General features: G+C 36.6%; 1 protein-coding gene across 1 annotated transcript in view; it reads left to right on the top strand.

The window, feature by feature from the left end:
• Nucleotides 1–1,668: 1,668 nt before the first annotated feature.
• LOC120424883 (arginine-glutamic acid dipeptide repeats protein-like) overlaps nt 1,669–20,619 on the top strand; it is a 104,153-nt gene continuing 85,202 nt past the window's right edge. The window contains 2 exon segments of the mRNA XM_039589147.2: nt 1,669–2,323; nt 8,803–9,374. The gene's annotated coding sequence lies outside the window, so the exon portion shown is untranslated.

Genomic DNA, 20,619 nt, shown 5'->3' with positions numbered 1-20,619 from the left:
ATTGTCCAAAAAACCCGAAAATGCATTCCGTTTTCCGATTCAAAATCATGTTCATTGAGAAAATCATGACACTTTGAGAAGTTTTAAATAATGACTTACATCAACATTTTCTTAATTATAGTTAACTAACTTTTTAAACATTTCAAAATTTTATGAACACTTCTCTACCACGGTCAGTATGATTCTGAACCATTCCGCACGTATTTTAATTGTACTCTTCATTTTGCAGAAAAATTGCAAGCTATCAAAGTCACCCCGTTTTACGGTACATAAGATTTTAGAGCAATAAATTTTAAATCGGAGTACTAATTGTTTTGATCTGTTTTATCCGAATTGTTTTATCCGAAATCAACCAAAAAATCATGCAAAGCATTTTGTCCTGATTTGCTCCAGATGCCAGTGTTTTACCAAAAAATAATAAAATATGTTTTTTTTAGTTTAAGTTCGTAAATATACGCAAATAATATATGACAGCGAATGAACAAGAAGGTTAAAGCTGCCAAAAATAAATGAACAAGCATTAACAACAACGTAAATAAAATACCATGTCTTTTGAAAAATAAATAAAACTTAACAGAAAATATTTATAGCGATAGACATTTTACGAATCTGTAATCTAAAATTTTAAGAATTTTCCCTAATAAGCCAATTTAATGCTGATATTAGCCAAATACAAATTTAAATGTTTTAACATTCTTATCGATTACTAAGTATTCTACTGTTCATTTATTTCCACAGCATAAACTGAATTTCCAGACCAAAATTAGTTTTTTTTCAATTTTGGGAATTCCCGGGACAAAATATAAAAAAAACCCGGGATTCGGAAATTCCCGGTTTTGAAAAATCCCGGGAATTTTGTCTCGGGAATTCCCGGGATGGACGCACTACTACACTCAAACCCCGATGGTTTGACACCAACTGTTGTCAAATGAACGGGGTCACGTTTTAGTTTGACACCCCTTTTACACGAAGTTCACACACACTACCAGACGTGTGTTTTGATAGTGTGCATGTTGTTGTTGTTTATTTTATTAACGTGATTTAACCTAGAGAGGTCATTCGTCACTATATTGTGCAGGAGCGCCGTGTAAAAAGTAACAGTTCGTCACTTTTTAGTTTGACTTTGACCACCCTACGGGATACAAACTAAAAAAGTGTCAAACGAAAAAGTGACCAACCACCGGGGGTTGAGTGTATTAATAAATGAATTAACAACAACAACACCCAAGTGGCCTTTCCAACCCTATAAAATCAAACAATCATTGAAATGAAATGTTAGGGCCCGTTTCTCCCAAAGGTACAGGTTTCCAGCGATTTTCTGCACTTTCAGTGCAGAGAAGAACAACAAAAACAAAACGCGCATTTGCCGAAAGTGCGGCCCGCCGTTTGGACTGGTTTTCCTTTTTTTAAACGTTTTGACCCAATATAATTTCCCACTCAGCCCTCATTCCCCTATTTCCATGCGCAACGTTCGCGCACTACAAACAAGCGAAATGTTTCCCTCGCGCGGTTTGCGCCCCGACTGCGGAAACATTTCACGCGCGCTCTCCTCTCACGCACACACCCGCACCCGCATCCGTGTCCGCGCCTCTGTATTTGTGATAAACAACAACCCCGCGTTGACGTTTGGCGAAACGTTTCAAGTAAACAGGCCGTGCCGAGGAGGTAGAAAGAAGGGACAAGAGCGTGCGGGCAGGCAGGGGGCGAAAACATTTTTCAAAATGGCCAACTTTTGCCGAGCCGTGGTCGAAACGCGAGTACTTGTCGCGCGTATTGTTGCGTAAAGTGGTGCGATTTTGCTCGGAAAAACGGCTCCGGACCTTGGCCAGCGTGCCGCGAATCGAGAGGACCGTCGGAACGGCCGATGCCGGTGTTTGTGGCCGCGTAGCGAGCGCCGGAAGTGTGTCGCCGTAAAATCAGCGTTTTTTTTTTTCTTGGTTCGTTCGTTCCCGTTCCTTCTGTGTGTGCATCGAGCGAGAGGGGTTCCTTCGCCGTGCGTGCCTGTGTGTGTCCGCGTTTGTGTGCCTGTGCGTGTGCGGTTTTTCGGTGAAGAGGGAAAAAGAAAAAGTGGCCAAAAGTCGCGCAGATCAAAGGAAGCGAAAAATATAAGTGAAAAAATAAAGAATCAAAAAAAGCCATTTGTGATGGAAATAATGTTACCAACAAAGTGAAATGTTATTTGGGGAATCGTCAAAAAGGTTGTCCGGATTGTTCCACGGAGGACGCAAACCACCGCAACGCCACCCTCTCTCCCCATGAATGGATTACTGGCAGCAGAAGTTGGAGGAGGCGTAGCGACAACACCGACCGTGCAGACCGGAAGGTGAGTTTCAGCGGTGCTACTGCTTCCGGAGGGTGGCAAGAGTGGTCCTTGAAATGCTTGGGAAGTTGACCTCAGCCGGGGGTCGGCTGCCCTTGGGCTGTGTCGAAAAGATTCGTGGAGTATTTGGCATTGACAGATGCGGCGCGCTGTCAAACCTGGAAGGATGTCAAATTTGAGTGATCGGTTTGGCTGATTTACATGTTTGTTACGAAAAGACTGTAATTTGAAACAAACTCTGTCCCTGTTTGTATTCTTCAAACATTCGTAACACAAGTGGGGAAAATTGACAGTCATTGTACACAATGGCATTAACATATTAAGCCTAATGTTGAAAACAAATTGAACTGAATGTTCACAAGGTTAGGGTGCTCGCAAAATTAATTGAAATTTATTTTTATTTTATGAGTACATCCACATTCCGAAAACTTTTTTATGATTAAGCTGTACTTTGTCAAAAATATGCTGTAAGCTTTATGAAAAGAGTGTAAAAAGTTTTAAAATAATCCAAATTCTGGCAATATGCAAGATGTAAAGTATTTTTCTTAGCATTTCAACATTTTTTCCATGCAAACTTCATTCTTTAGTATCAATGGTTTGTATCAATGTTGGACGATTTAGCTAAAATTTGGCATAAATAAACTCATTACTGCTCAAAAATGTCTTGAAAAGTTATTTTCTCGGCGTTCAGGATGCCATTTTGTGCCTCTTTTATCCTACGCAAAACTTAAAAGGTTATTGAAATCACCGAAAAACGAACAAGTTAGTAAAATGAGTAGTTTTTGTAAGAAAATCCGCCTTGTTATATATAAAGCCCAATATAGATTTTTTTTTTTTGCTTTTTGGGTGTATTTGGAAAACCTTGACTCAAGGCGGTTTCAATAAGGCTGGTACAAATTTAATTAAAGTTTTTGTCCCCCCCCCCCCTTCAATGTTGGCCCGAAAAATCAGGGGGCGAAAAAAATATTTTTTCAAAAAACTTCAATATTTTTATGAAAATTTATGTGCAATTAGTTAAAATCAATTTAAATTGAATTCCCCTGCGTTTAGAATCATTTTTAGCATGTTTGGGTTGATTTAAAAATCTTTTGATTTTTTGAAAATTTTCGATGTATAACGTCATGATTCGAATTCCCGGACGCTTCGAAACCCGGACACTTCATCTTGTTTTATCTATTAGTTGGGTATAAGTTCGCATTATAAATGTCAAAAATGGGTTATTTGATGAAATCTAATATCAACTTTCATTTAAAGTTGGTTTGAACGCTGTAGTTAATGTCAAAACAACTTAACAAAATAAAATTATAAGATTACCAAAAATGCGAAACATTTCACGTGAAACATTTCATAGGCGTCCGAAGCACCGGGAAGGCAAAGCAGAAATTAATGGTTTTGATTTCCTTAAATTCAAGCAAATTTTTATATAAAATATCGATTGTTTTGATGTTAACAGCTTATTTGAGACCTAAAGAATGCCATTCACTAACATTTCAGTCCAAATTTGTGCGATTCATTAGCAAAATCGAGTGTCCGGAATTCGAAGCAAAAGTGTCCGGATTTCGAATTAGCTTTTATTAGTGTCCGGGATTCGAAGCACAACAAGTCATTTTAATTTTCAAATTCTGATGAAAAATTGTTAGAAAAGACATATTTTGCATGCATTCTCTTAAAACTGACTGTTTATACTACATCCTGATGATATTTCTTCATTTCCATTTTATTACATGATTTTTTGTCAGCTATAACAAATATGATGTGCTACTAAGTGTCCGGATTTCGAATCATGACGTTACTATCGCTAAAGTTTTTTTTTCGCTAAAATTTTTGTTTTCGTCAAATTTTACATTTTTTGAAAACTTTTATTGCAAAACAATTGAACTAGTGTAAAATACATTTTAAAACACTTTTTCCATGCAAATGTTGAAACTATGGCATGTTATTTTAATATTTATATTTTTTTATTTTTTTGCCCCCCCCTCGACTCCGGCCAGAGCCGAGGGACAAAAACTTTTAAAAATATTTGCATCGGCCTAACATCCAAACAGCAAAACAATTTTATTTTGTTATTGGACCTTTAAAAAACGCTGGATATTTTTTATAATTTTTTATATTTGAAAGACTATTGTAATCTGATAACCTTTTCGACAGTAATGATCACTAAAATGATATTGAGGTACTCTCCAGAAGTCGAATCTCATATTTTTTATGAATTTGATGTGCGAATCTATCATGCCACCCGTCGTTGGAAAGATAATCGAAAGATTTTTTCAATGAGTCTGACTATTTGTTTGGCTCACGGATATATGAAAAAGACAAAAGTGTTCAATTCCGAACGCCTCGACCGGAATTTTGTAGGAATATGGCCCCAGAACATATTGCCTGAATTTTGAGCGCATTTGGTTATGGTTTAGTACTTCCACCATTGACCTGAAGTTAGTATGGAACTTCTAAAAATTACTCTTGGAGAAAGTTTCCCAAAATCCAATCAAATATTCCTATTCTCAGGGTTCTTCTAGGTTTTGATCCGGGGAACAACTTTGTAGAACATCGCAAAGCGAATAGATCCCGAAAAGATACGGGAAATTTTTTGGAGTATGGAAAAAATATAAAGTGGTCTAAAAATTTTCCTGTATCTTTCCGAAATTAATTCCTAGCGCTTTGTGATGTTCTACAAAGTTGTTCCCCGGATCAAAACCTATAAGAAACCTCTATTTAGAGAAAAATCATAGGGCATAGGAAAATTATCCCTCAAGAAGAGTTAAAAAGTTAAAAATAAATAAATTAAATTTATTGAAATTTCTTAATAACTTCAGGTCAAGAGTGGAACAACTAAATATTAACCAAATGCGTTCAAATTTTAAGGCTAGCTTCTGGGGCTATAATGCTACAAAATTCCGGTCGAGGCGTTCGAAATTGAACACTTTTGTGTTTTTCATATATCCGTGAGCCACGCTACTGACTATCCTAGTAAAAGTTATAAGCACTTCACTGCCGTTCTACGCATAATTGTCCCATGTCATTTTTGGACGATTCTGAAAAAAACGTTACTGAATCCACCTTTACGTGGTTGGTGCCTTCCTCACTTTCCTTTTCATACAAAAACCACCCTTTTTACAATCTTCCGGACTTAAATCTAAAACGTTTTTTTTTTAGAAAAACTTTTGAAGTACTTTTCTAAACTTCATAATATTAACTAGGGTCTTGTGGGACCGCAAGACGGATCGAATGAGACTGAATCGGTCCAAATCGGTACAGCCAGTCCGGAGATAATCGAGTGCATATTTTTCGGTGCACGGACTTACAGACATACACACGCACAGACATTTGTTCAGAATTTGATTCTGAGTCGATAGGTATACATGAAAGTGGGTCTACGAGGTCGAATAAAGAAGTTCATTTTTCGAGTGAATTTATAGCCTTTCCTCATTAAGGTGAGGAAGGCAATAATAAAAGTAATAATGTTCTGCACAACTTTGTAGTACATTGTTAAAATCTAAAGAAGTATCCTGCAAAAACACTGAATTTCAAAATGTTTTTTTTTTTTTAAATTAAAGAAATACCCTTTCTTAGTTATTGCAAATTCGCAAAGAACATTGAATTGGGATTGCCTCAAAAGGCCGAAACTCAAAAAGCAGAATCTCGGAAGGCTGAATTCAAAAGGCCGAACTTTGTCTTTGGCTTAGAAGGCAGAACGTCTTAAAAGACCGAATGTATCGATAGGCAGAATGATTTTCAGAACTTTGTACATATTTTCACGACGTTCAAAGATACAGTGAACTAACGAACTGTGTTCTTTTTTGTAATTTTAAGCAAATTAAGTACATAATGAGCACATGAAACGTTCTCCGGGATTGAGAACAAGTGGGAAAAATCTAAATCCTGATGTTATGGCAAAATAGATGTTGTGATTAGATTCTGTATGGTTTAAGGCTTGTAAAACCGACTTTTACAAACATTCAAAGATTTACAAACTTGACTTTTGACGCGAGTGAAGTATAAACTGCATCTCAATCAGCAAAAACAAACAAACAAACAAAGCTCGGAATGCGTTCCCACCTTTTCGGGCGCGGTTTGTCTTATGAGATTCGGCCTTATGAGAATTCTGCCTTTCGAGTAATTCGGCCTTATGAATTTCGGCCTTTCGTAGGAGACCCATTGAATCGCCATTAGGGTGGTCCAAATCGGGGTACTCCCCGGTGCTCTCCTTGCAATCAAAGATTGATCCATTGGGTGACAAGAGAAATTTGAAATTTTGGAAAATCTTAAGAAATACCCTCTGGCTTGATTCATCAGGTAAAAATAAGAAACTGTGCCAATTTTGAGCGAAATTGGTTTTAAGTCAACGCTATTGGTCGATGAAGTTTGTATAGGAAAATTTGCAAAAATGTATGGGGAAAAGCAAAAATATACGTGTAGTTGGGTATACTTGTGATGTTTGTTTTTGGAGTGATAAAGGTGAAAGAAAAAAAAATTGTTCAGCTTATTTTGGTTACGTAAATGTTAATCGGTAAAATTTCTTTGTTTTTACATGTTTTTAAAAATCTGATTCAAGAGCATAAAAAATGTACATTTTAACTGCCCAAAATGTAACTTTCTACAAAAATGGATTGAAATGTCTATTTAATATTGAAATATTTAGACCGTTGCAAATATTTTTCAAAGATGCAGTGCATGTTGTAATATGCAGTAAAGTGTGATGTTTTTTTTTTTTTAATTTTATGAAACCCATTTTTTTAATTTGGTTTTGAATGCACATTTTTTCACATTTTCACAATTTCAAACTTATTTTTAAGTTGTTATTATTTTAAATATGCGTAAAAACTTGCTCAAATCAAAATAATTTAAATGGCAATATTTCAGTTGAACCAGCCGCCGGCTGAAAAACTGAACGAGATGTGGTGCTATAATCACGGCAAATAGTGTCCAGGGCATTCGTGGAAGTACAATGTCCCATCCCAGAGGGTCCCGGAGTACCAACACTTCTTAGCAGGGTGCTCCAAACGAATAATTGCCCAAAACCAAAACTCGGAGCGTATGGTGGTGTGTCCCCACGCTTCTTGATCCCCTGCAGGTTCCCCCATAACAATGAATTATCACTGCGGTAAACTTCACGCAGTAGGCCTGGCCGCTTTTACATTTGTAATGTTTCAATGCGTTCCAATGAAATGGCGCACTAAAACGTTAATAAATGACAAAAAGAAAGTTAGGCATTATCTAACCTAAGGCTTTCCCCAGGATCCCTTCGAAAGATTGGCAGCGCTAAAGTTTGATTAGATTAGATTAGAACCAGCCGCCGGCTGAAATACTCTATAAAAAAGAATTTAAAAAAAATTGAATAGCTCACTCACATGTGGGTTATTCTAATCTAATCCAACCCTAGCTCAGCCATCCGTTCGGAAGCATCCTGTAGAATGTTGGGGCGATTACTTCCAAAATTCTTTCTTAAACGGCCAGGCCAACTGCGTAGAGTTAACCGCGAAGATGATTCGTTGAATAGTTTGAGCACGAATTTTCAAACAACAATAAAGTTCTGAATCCACAGGGGAGGAAGAAACGTGGGGAATCTTCCGCTCTCGTTCCATTTAGTTATAGCAATGTATCGTTTAGGGCGGCATGCTTAAAAGTTTTGATGCTCCGAGACCTTCAAGGGTGTGACAAAATTGGTAGGGAGAAATACTCTCATCTAGCTAACTCCGGTTCGAATCTCGCCATGAGCAAAATTGTCGTATATTATTTTCAAGTAGGATCACGTGGGTCAAAATATATTGTCGTTAAACACTTGTTGTTGATTGCCGTGGTACAAATCTCTCCAAGAGTGTCTATTGTTTACAGCTGCACTGCGCAGCACTTGAGATCTTTTTAGCACTCGTGTTGATCGCGATAAGAATGTATAGATTGTTTGTAGAACACTTGATTCTTGGCTCTTCAAGTCGCAGTGATAGCGTTCCATTACTATTGTTGCACATATTTGATAATATGTTCAGGAGAATAGTTTTATGTTCTGTCTACAAATACGACACCCATTTCCCCCCCATAAATTTCCCTATCCTGCACCACGTGGCCAAGCCTGGTAGTGTGGTCTTGATCATTTCAAACTTCTTCCTCGAGTCAATCCATTTCACGACTAATTTAGTCTGCACCGAGTGAGTGAATGAGAATCGCAGTCCCATCGTGGCGCTCTCACTCTCTATCGTCTAGAGCTAAATGGCTTGCTCCAGAAAGAGAAGCATTGTGGGTGGTGGGTTTTCGGAGGGGGAAATTAGACAGGGAAAGGAGTTGCTAAAGAGGGCAATCAATTGAAATTAATTTAGAGAGCTCCTGGTGGGACGAAGAGAAAGAGTTTGGATGAAAATAGGCAAGATTGTTTGTATGCTAATTTCGCTGTGGGAGATTTGCTGAAAGTGTGTTGGGCGTGATATCGACACCAAAGCTAACGATGTTTTGACAGTTGATTAAAATATAGTTCTTATTTCTCTTTACAGATTACTTAAAGTGCACAAAACTCAACCCCGAAACCAGCTGTGCTGTCCAACAATTACACACTTACAGAAGAAATTGTGTGGCATCGTCAAAACAACAGTATAATTAGAGAAAACAAAATAGCAGAGTGCTGTCAAAAGTTCGGCAAATAATTACAAATTACAGAGTGTTTGGGTGAAAAGGTGAGATCATATCGCGTCAACCCTGTATTGGTGAGAGGTCCTGATTCGCCACAAAGGAAGCGAAAAGAAGAAAAAGCACGAGCAAAATTAGTTACCTTTGTGCAGAAGAGTGAGAAAAGCGGAAGAGAAGAAAACAGATAATAAAGGTTGCCTCGAGGGTGAAAAAAGAAAAAAAAAGAAGTTACTAGAAAGAAGACAAGTGAGTGAGGTAGAAATCGAAGAAGCAACAAAAAAACTTCCACACCGTTTTGTGTCGCCTGCGCCGCGCGCTTACCATCAATCACCAATCAATTTGTAATTTGCCTACCCACTGGCACAGAAGGGCAGAGTGAAGGAAGGAGGCAGCATCGACCGTAGTGCTTCCGCCGAGGGTCACGAGCTTCTTGGAGCAAGTAAGTGCACTTATTTTTACACTTCTTTGTGTAGCAGTTAATTAATTTTGCAGGGAAGGTCTCTTTCTCTTCAGCAGTGTTGACACCATTTTCATTGAACGAAACGCTTACGAAAGTGTGGTGTGACATTCTGATTCAATTTTCTGGATGATTAAATGTACCGAAGAATGTGCACAATCCTCAAGACGTTTATCGCACTGCTGGGATGCACTTTGTGCAAAATTCTCCGGCATCAATCAAGAAAACGATGCTGACAAATTGTCTTCCAACTTCATAATTGCCCATTTATACGATCCTCAAGAGCAAGTTTAGAGCAATAAAACTCGTCACACCCCTGCATCCACCTGCAAGTTGTCATTCCATCCATTCTAATCTGCTCGCAAAAACCACTTACTGACACTATCCGAGCCGCAGCAGATCTGCTCGAGAGCAGCTATCAATTCAAAACATCTTCTCCTTTGGGAGGAAAAGGATCCGTTTTCCGGGTCCGACTCTAACGCTACGCTTTTTGCTTTGGCTGGAACGAAGAAGAAAGGTGTCAACGGAAAGCTGCCTCCCCCCAACATGTCGAGCAAAGAAGCAGTCCCGAGACATAAATTGTCATCGACATGAACACGACAAGAATTTTGCTTTCGATTTGTCGATTGTCGATTGAGGGGAAAAATTGCTTCTGCCGAGGAACGGGATGTCGTCGGATTTCAGCTGGAACATGCTCTCGATTCCGGACTTGTGGAGAAGAAATTCGAATGCCTCGAAAGGGGGAGTGTGGTTGTGCTTGTTTGCTTTATTTGTTTTTAGAGCTAGGGCTGAGCATCCTAATCGAAACCCCTTTTTGCGCTTGGCGGTGTGGTATCCGTTGCAGTCAGGATTGATCCCGGTTTGCTCCCCCTCTACGGTCCGGAATGTTTGTACCTGGAGTCGAAAATCTACCTAGGTGAGCAGATTCCGGAGTTTTGGGTTGTGGGTGTTTGTGGGTTGTGAACAGAAGTTGGAAAAAGTAGGGGAGAACTGTCCTCTATGGGTATACCAAAAAAATGTTTAATTTAAATAATCAAAATGATATTACCAAACGGACTATGTTGCTTCATAGCTTCTAGAAAAATGTTGAATGATCTTGAACTATAAATAAACAGTAAAAATATCATGCTAAAATTACATATAAAGGGGTACATCTTTTATGTCAGATAAAAGTTTAATTTTACCTCTAATTATATGTAAATTTACATCTGGCAGACGCTAGGAAAAAATATCTTCAATCCCAAAAAAATAGTCAAACAGGCGATTGTTATATCTAGGCTACTAAGTCCGAGCCCCAACCCGCACGGCCAACTCGTGGCTGTGAAAATAAGACGATCAAAGCCAATGTAGCTATAACTGTATATAATATACTGTATATATAAGTTATATCGCCTATCGCCAGTTTGATATTTTTTGGGATTACAGATATTTTTTCCTAGCGTCTGCCAGATGTAAATTTACACATTATTAGAGGTAAAATTATACCTTTTTCTGACATACTCCTTTTTAGATGTAATTTTACCGCGATTTTTTTACCGTGTAAAATAAAATATACGGCCAGGAGATAATTTTAAAGTGTATTCTTATAATTGTTTATGTATTTTTTAGTGTTAAAAAATATATTCATGAGAAAATTATTAAAACTTTACAAGATTCTGATGTAAAATTACACTAGCGAAGGGGAAATTCTTCTCTATTTTGCTATTTATTTCTTTTCACTGTTATTTTCGTAAAATTATATAAAAAGTTAATTCAAACCTTTAAATTTTCAGTTCGCCATATTTCAACTTTAGAAATATTTTGAGTCTTTACTAGATTTTGACATAAAGAATTATCTGAGATCAACTTGAAGCATTCTAGAAACCATATCAATGTTGAGCGATCCCAAAAAATCGCTTGCTTGCTAAATATTTCATATTCCCAAAATTTGAAGCAGTCTTAAAAATAATTTCTACTCTGCCTATCATAACCAAAAATAACAATGCTAAAAAATTCATCATATCACTAATTTCCGTGCCGAAAAAAACTACATTTTAGCACTTGTATCGACACGTAATAGATGACACCGCTGTTTTTACAAAGGAGCATCACAGCGGTGCATTTGGCCCCGATCACGCTTTTTGCAGAAAATTTAATTAAAAATACATTTTTTAATGTTTTTGGACTAATCTATCCATTGAATAATAAAGATTGTGGCAAAAACTATATAAATCAACACTTACAATATCCATAAGGCTGGTACAAATATTTTTAAAAGATTTTGTCACCCCCCCCCCCCCCCTTCAAAATTGGCCCGAAAAATCAGGGGGCAAAAAAAAAAATTTTACAATAAACTTCAAAATTTCAATGAAAATTCAAGTGCAATTAGCTGAAATCAAATTAAAATACATTCTTTTGCGTTTAAAATCATTTTTAGCATGTTTGGGTTTATTAAAAAATCTTAAGATTTTTTGAAAATTTTTGATGCAAAATCTTTTTTTTTCGATTCAATTTTTGTTTTTGTCAGATCTTAGATTTTTTGAAAACTAATGATTGCAAAACAACTGAACTAGTGTAAAATGCATTTTAAAACACTTTTTTCATTTAAATGTGAAGACTATGGCTTGTTATTTAAATTTTTAATTTTTTTTATTTTTTTGCCCCCCCCCCCCCTTGACCTCGGCCAGGGCCGAGGGACAAAAACTTTTTTTAAATATTTGCATCGGCCTAAATGCATTTAAAATTGTCCAAAAATCATATTAAAAAGTTAATGAAAATTAAATGAAAACACAACATTCCAGCATAGTTTTGCAATGTCTAGCTTCCAATTTCTATGATTTTTTCCCGCAAAATTCTTCCCAATACCGAGAAAAGCAGGGGGTGCATTTTGACCCGGGGGTGCATATTACCCCCTCTCCTCCTACATGCTTTTTCTGGTCAGTTGGCAATAGGTCGTAACCGCGACATCTGACAGTGTCAAACTGACACTAATTTGATTTTTTTTTTCTAAAACAAATCAATTTTTGATTACATTTTTGGATTTAATAGTTGGTAAGTTAATGGAAAACCGATTAAAAATGAGCATGAGCATGGTTGACTGCCAATGAGGTGCTACTCCGTTATTGACAGATCAGCTGAAGTTAAACAATGAATCAAAAATGATCAGTGGGAGCCAACCATCCGTTCACTGTTTAACCTCTGAAGATCCCTACTTTATTAGCCAATACCGGCGCCCTCCCAAGAAGCCTGCAGTTCAACGAAAGGGAGGAATGTTAGTCCGATAGTTGCACAGCAAATAAAGTAGTAATCCAGCTGCATGTAAAAGGCCTGGGTGTAATATAAATGTTGCATTATTTTATGAAATTCTATGTAATATTACACCCTGGAATATGTTGCCCATCAGTATGGAAAACCTACTTGACCGAAATGTCAAGCTCATATATACGTTTATCCTTTCCATTTTTCATCGGTCTGATGGCCGAGCGGGCTAAGGCGCCAGTCCTTACTGTTGGTGCTGGGTTTGAGTCCCGTCTGTTTCAACTTTTTTTTGTGTTTACAAAAATTGTACATGCAGCGTGTAATATTATGTGTCTTTTTTGACTAAGGTGATGTGCATGCTTTTGCATGCGATTTTACCATCGGATTTTTTGCTGTGTGAAGTTGCAGACTCATCAAGCACATAGTTTTTCGCTATATACTTGTTGATACCGCTTGAGACCGTTGAATCCACAGCATCTCCTTCAAGCATCACGTGATTATTATTTTTTTGGGTTAGTAGGATAAGGTTTTGGCTTTTCGATGCCTCCCGAGCTACAAAGCTATGGGGAGGACTTTCATAACAGACCCGTCGGCGAGCCTTCCGAGCAACGAAGCTATGGGAAGGTCTTTCTGGTTAACACACAAAATCACTCACACACAGTTATTTTGCTCCACTATTATCTCGACGTTCCAAAATGTCAGTGCGTTTTTCAATCATTATATAGAAATGGCTTTTTCACCGCAAAAAAATAAAACCTTATTCGAAAAATTTAAACACAATCCACCCGACGCCGTGCCTTCCGAACAACGATGATATAGGAAGGGCTTTGAAAATCACAAAAAATCACTTTTCACTCCGAATATTTTTTTACGACCACGCGCTCCCTTTGTCAATTAGGCACTAATCAGTTAATGGAAAACCAATTAAAAATATGGGAAAACAAACACATTTCATTTCACAATATTCACAACATTTTGAAATATATTACTTTTCCTGTCATTCTCGAACGGCCTAATTTTCACTATCAAAACAACATAATCAAAAAGTAATACTTTTCGATACAAGGACTGAAAAGTAATACATTGAAATGGGTGCTAAAACGATGAACTTTTCAGCACAAGTATCGAAAAGAAATACTTTTCAATATTGTTTTGATTTGAACGGTGAATTGACCAAACACTTGGACATTTGACTTAAAATATCATTCAAAGGGTGTTTTCGGTATTGCAAAACAAACAAAGTTGTATGCAATTTGTTGCAATAAACTCTTGTCGTATTTAAATGTACGACGCATGCTGAAAATATCCTCTTTTTGCCACTATTTGTATTAACTACTATTTTAGTCCAATGGAAAAGCCATCTTCTCTAAAAGTGAAAAACTCAGGGTCGGAAAATAAATCGAACCAGAACACAGTCAGCATCAAGTGCTACTCAGCAGTAGACGACGACGACATCGTCGATACATCGTCTGTATGTATGTGTGTGTGTGTACGTGTGCAAGTTGAGAGTGAATTGCTTTGACATTGCGGTGGATTTCTCGTGTATATCTTCATCGAGATTTGAAGCAGCATCAACGGTTTTCCCTTTTTTTCTTCGTTTTTTTCTCCAAAGTCGAAATCTATGCGAGGATGATCCATCGCTTTGCGAGGGGAGTGGAAAACCTCGGAAAAACTGCCTCCCTGCGACGAGGGTTTCGTGTGTACACACAAAGCGAATCACGCAAATTTATTCATAGACATATCGGATGAACGATCGATCGGTTCCTCTCAGGAAGGGGAGGAACCATTGATGGCAATATTTTTCTGCATTTTTATTTCGTTCGTGTTCAAATAGTGTCAGGACTGTTTAATTGTCAGAGTAGGATTTGAAACAGCATTTCGATTTTTTTTATCATTAAATTCAGTTAAATAGCAGATTAGGCACATTTTCTCGCAATGAAAAGTAATCTTCTAATTCGTTTAAAACATCCCAATCCATCAACAATCCATAATCCGCCCCTGATCCGATCCGGCTTGTGGCGGCCAAAGATCGCTCTCTCCTTCGTCGAAACATTTATCCCTCAAGCTTGCGGGGCCTTTCTAGGGGTGGCCAACCGAAGGCCAAAGCAGCACCAGAGATTGCTGCTCCTGTTTTGGCATCATGATGGCACACACATACACTCACTCACAGTGGGTGGAGGCACACATACAGACACAGACAGACAAATCTGCCACTGTTTGCCGGTGCTGTCGTTGGATTGTACACACCAGAGAATCAATATGTCAAACGGATGATTGAGTACAGAATTGGACAAAATGTTTGTTTGTATATCTTAATGAACTGACGATGGGAAATGTTTCCATTTTTCATCAATTATTTGTGTGTCGGGCCAGGGGCTGTATTGGGGTGGCTGGATGTTTGGGGGAGGTCGACCTGGGTCGATACGCTTTCCACCCATCCGTGCTTGGGTCGTCGTCGGTGGGGTTGATTTGCATGAAGACGGTGACGACGTGAGTGGCATTCAAACGACAGAGAGAGATGTTTTGAAACTCGAAATTTATCTGTGCGAGGGAGCCCTACGTGATTTTTTGTTCGTTTGTTGTGGTAGAATGAAGATTGTTCTCGTGTGAAATGGTACAATATTTTTGTTTAATTGTTTTCCCGCTCTCACTTTCTCTTTCAACGACCCATGTCAGACTGGCAGCGGTCCTTCCTTAAACATAAACCAAGCACAAAGTCAATCTATCTTTAAACCTGGAATCTGTACGAATTTTGTAAAGAGGAAAAGATATATGTAATATTATAATCAGTGATCCCCGTGCACCGCGTTCAACCGCGTTCTCTGTTTTCTGTACTCGATCAAACACCAGCACCGCGTGTGCACGCGTACAAGCAAACCTAAACTCTGCCGTGTACAGGTTGTACCCGTACATGAACCTCAAGTTTAAACCGAACCTTGCACCTCGGGTACAAACCCCGTGCAGGCCGACGACGCAAAAAAGAGACAAAAATATTTCCCTCACGCTCCCTCTGCTGTAAAGTGGTGTTTCATTCTCCGCTGCAGTCACACTACAGTGTTTGCCACAGAGAGAGTGAGAAGCAGTCATTTTTTCGTCTCTTTATACGCTCTTCGCTCGCACGGCGTTGTACCCGAGGTGTGCACCCCGTGTTTACACCGCGTGTAAACTTGAGTGCGCCGTGCGGGGAGAACTCGAACATGGTAGCCTGGTGTGTTTGAGGTTCATCTGCACTGAAAACTTGTACGGCGTGCGCGCGTTTCGGGAAGACTGATTATAATATATTGGATTCACCAAATTTGTAGAAGATTTTTGAATTTGATTTTGTTTTGGTTTTTTTTGGTAAAAAAGTAGAATTACGATTTTTCTAATCAAGCACGTCTAGCATTTTGAAGATTTTTTTTGGAGAGCAGAAAATTCCGAGACATTAACATTTTTCACAAAATTTAAACTCTAGAAGCTGTTTCTCAGCGAGCTGTCCGATCAACATAGTAGTTAATGCAACTAATGGTTGCATTTTCAGATTTTAGAACAAACCTCTCCCCCCCCCCTTTTCCTTTAAAGTTGAGCCGAAAAATCAGGGGAGCAGTTCTCTACGGAATCGGTCTTTTTTCTTTAATTTTAATTTTTGTATTTTTTAATCCGGCTGAAACTTTTTTGGTGCCTTCGGTATGCCCAAAGAAGCCATTTTGCATCGTTAGTTTGTCCATTTAATTTTCCATACAAATTTGCCAGCTGTCCATACAAAAATGATTTATGAAAATTCAAAAATCTGTATCTTTTGAAGGAATTTTTTGATCGATTTAGTGTCTTCGGCAAAGTTGTAGGTATGGATATGGACTACACTGAAAAAAAATTATACACGGTAAAATTTTTTTTGGTGATTTTTTATTTAATTTTTTGTCACTAAAACTTGATTTGCAAAAAAAAAACACTATTTTTAATTTTTTTTATTTTTTGATATGTTTTAGAGGACATCAAATGCCAACTTTTCAGAAATTTCCAGAATGGGCAAAAAATCTTCGACCGAGTTATGATTTTTTGAATTATTACAATTTTTTTCAAAAAATCGAAATATTGATCGATTGATCAATTGATTTTTCAACTTCATTTTTCGATGTAAAATCGAATTTGCAATCAAAAAGTACTTTAGTGAAATTTTGATAAAGTGCACCGTTTTCAAGTTATAACCATTTTTAGGTAACTTGTTTGAAAATAGTCGCAGTTTTTCATTTTTTTAAAATAGTGCCCATGTTTGCCCACCTTTGAAAAAAATATGTTTGAAAAGCTGAGAAAATTCTCTATATTTTGCTTTTTAGGACTTTGTTGATACGACCCTTAGTTGCTGAGGTATTGCCATGCAAAGGTTAAAAAACAGGAAAATTGATGTTTTCTAAGTCTCACCCAAACAACCCACCATTTTCTAATGTCGATATCTCAGCAACAATAGGTCCGTTTTACAATGTTAAATCATGAATCATTCGTGAAATTTTCCGATCTTTTCGAAAAAAATATTTTCAAAAATTTAAAATCAAGACTAACATTTCATATGGGCGTAATATTGAATGTTTGGCCCGTTTGAAATGTTAGTCTTGATTTTAAATTAAAAAAAAATATTTTTTTTCGAAAAGATCGGGAAATTTCACGAATGTTTCATGTTTTATCATTTTAAATCAGATCTATAGTTCCTGAGATATCGAAATTAGAAAATGGTGGGTTGTTTGGGTGAGACTAAGAAAACATAAATTTTCCTGTTTTTTAACCTTTGCATGGCAATATCTCAGCAACTATGGGTCGTATCAACAAAGTCCTAAAAAGCAAAATATAGAGATTTTTCTCAGCTTTTCAAACATATTTTTTTCAAAGGTGGGCAAACATGGGCACTATTTTTAAAAAATGAAAAACTGCGACAATTTTCAAAAAAGTTACCTAAAAATGGTTATAACTTGAAAACGGTGCACTTTATCAAAATTTCACTAAAGTACTTTTTGATTGCAAATTCGATTTTACATCGAAAAATGAAGTTGAAAAATTTTTGCGACCGATATTTCGATTTTTTGAAAAAATCTGTATTGATTCAAAAAATCATAACTCGGTCAAGGATTTTTTGCCCGTTCTGTAAATTTCTGAAAAGTGGGCATTTTATGTCCTCTAAAACATATCAAAATATAAAAAAAATTAAAAATAGTGTTTTTTTGCAAATTAAGTTTTAGTGACAAAAAGATTAAAAATCACCAAATTTTTTTACCGTGTATCATTTTTTTTCAGTGTAGTCCATATCCATACCTACAACTTTGCCGAAGACACCAAATCGATCAAAAAATTCCTTTAAAAGATACAGATTTTTGAATTTTCACATATCATTTTTGTATGGACAGCTGCCAAATTTGTATGGAAAGTTATATGGACAAACTAATGATGCAAAATGGCCTTTTTTGGGCATACCGAAGGCACCAAAAAAGTTTCAGCCGGATTTAAAAATACAAAAAAAAATCGAATGACCAAAATCTCAGAGATCTCTTCAGGGGGCAAAACATTTTTTTCCAAAAAATTTCAAAATTTCAATAGAAATTTTAGTGAAATCATCTGAAATTGATTTTGTTTTTATCTTTTTTTGAATTTTGAAAAATGTTCGATGTTTAGTATCGCAAAAATTTTTTTTCGCTATTTTTTTTTCGTCAAATCTTACATTTTTAAAAAACTTATGATTGCAAAACAACTGAACTAGGGCAAAATGCATTTTAAAACACTTTTTACATTCAAATTTTGAGACTATGGCTTGTTATTTCAATTTTTATGTTTTCATTACTTTTTTGCAACATAAATCTGATATATTTTACAATCGATTGTATTTCTTTACTCCCTGATTCTTTGTGAAAAATTTTAAGAGAGAGACAAAAACTTTAAATTTAACCCACTAACCCCGCCTTTGGACGGGCTTCGGTTTAAAAAATCTCCAAAAATCCATTTTTCAACCAATTTATGATCTTTGAAAACTATTGGAAAGAAGAACTCTTAAAATTTTAGGAAAAAAATGCTTTTTTTAAGGGGTCAACTTTGGCTGTGTTTTTTACTAATATTTCCTATATTTTAAGTAAAAAGAAGTATGCAGTAATTTTTCTAATGCCCCAGACTATGCATCTATGCATTTTTTTTTTACAATTTAAATGATTATGGTGCCATTTTATAGCAGAAAATGTAAAATAAAACAAGCAAGAAAATTAAAACAGGCTGTAAAAACATGAAAAAAAAGATAGGCAAAATGCAATGATAGTAGATGGTAGAATAGGCCAAAAACTACCAAAAACAAACATCAACTAAACAAGATAAATGCAAATTAAAATATTAAAAATGAAACAAGAAAAACATAATACAAGAGAAGTACAGTTTTTCGTAGAACAAAAGTTGCTCAAAATGACCACCTGAACACGAGAAAAATAAAAAAATTCGAAAAAAATATGGGCAGAAGAGGGTTAAGAGTTGCATTGGCCATAACTGGAAAATTTAACCTAGAAAAGGTCGTTTCTCGAATGCAATGCACAAATGTATTTTAGGATAACATTTCAATCGATTATTGCTGTATAGGGCCGTTGCAAATAATGTTTAAAATTGGTGGATTCTCACTTGAGATGCTAATAATTCTTAAGTTGAAACGGATAGCCTACTTCAACTCAAGTTTTTAGAAGCACTTTTATGGGAAATAACGTTATTAAAAAATGTTATTTGTGTTGCAGGCGAATTTGTCGAGTTCAGCCATGGATTTTAGGCAACAAAGAGTTTGGTAGAAACCCCTGGGCCTTGTCAAGTCAAGGGGCATGATTTGATCCTAGTGCATTAGTTAAAATTTGGGTATAAATTCTTTTTTATAAGCACTATGGACACCACTTCATGCTACGAGAACTCGCTTTGCCGCAGCCCCAGGGCTTAAGCGTTGACCGATAAGCTGTCTTCGTGAACTAGGTAGTTCTCCGATAGTGAAAATATCACAATTGCACAAGATACCGCTGCTTCTGTGACTTTTTCACTATCACAATGTGGAATTTAGGTCGGGACTTCAGGATAGTACAATTGATTTGTTGCTTAGCATTAGCATTTAAAATAGATCTGTATCCTTTCCAAATCTTTTTGATGTTAAATTTAGTTGCAATTATTAAGTTAGAGTAATGCTGTCAATAAACTTTGATTGATGTAGAATACTAGGCATTCTTTTATGTCAAATTGTCCATAGAGTCTCGATCAATCAATAATGTAATGATATCGGACAAAATTCGTTGATCTGTTGAACTAACGGTTTTCGGATTATGGTTGTATCGACCATTGTTGCGAATCGAGGAACTACGGATCTTTTGACGTAAATGGTCATTTCTTTTTCAAATCGCGATTCTGTCCTATTTGTATATCAGTTCATAAATTTTTATTGTTTTTGATAAAAGTAGTACTACAACAGTTAAAGGAACGTTTACTTTTGAACATTAAGTTTAGAGGATTTTAGATTAAAGTTTAGATTTTCAATTTAAAACAGTTACCAAATGAATATTTGGACTTAAATGAATAATTGAACATTTTGGACTTATGAATAACACTCAACTGTGCATTTATTCTAGAGTCAGATCCATACAGCGTCAGTGTTTATTTGGTCGAAGTGTACTAATTCATTGGCAGATCTGATTCTAGTTGTAATGTACGACAAGACTACTGACGGACGTGACAGGACGAGGGCCCAGTTTAGAGGTTTCAACATCAACGATGTGCGGCTGGACCACCCTCCCAAAAAAAAAAAAAAAAAATTAACTAATAATTTAATTTATTCCGGGCCTTCTTACTTTGAATCACAGTTTCAGATTTTCTTTATTCAGTGTTAAACTTAGATTACCGTAACTGCTCAAGTCATCCAAGTTCTTACTACTCACACCAACACTAATTTTCTTTCACCTCCCCCCTCCCGATCCCCTATATCTTCCGGTGGTGTTCATTTGGTATGCAATACTAGTTC

This window comes from Culex pipiens, chromosome 3 (assembly GCF_016801865.2).
Source record: "Culex pipiens pallens isolate TS chromosome 3, TS_CPP_V2, whole genome shotgun sequence".
NCBI classification, from domain to species: domain Eukaryota; kingdom Metazoa; phylum Arthropoda; class Insecta; order Diptera; family Culicidae; genus Culex; species Culex pipiens.
This window is presented reverse-complemented; position numbering and strand designations above follow the sequence as displayed.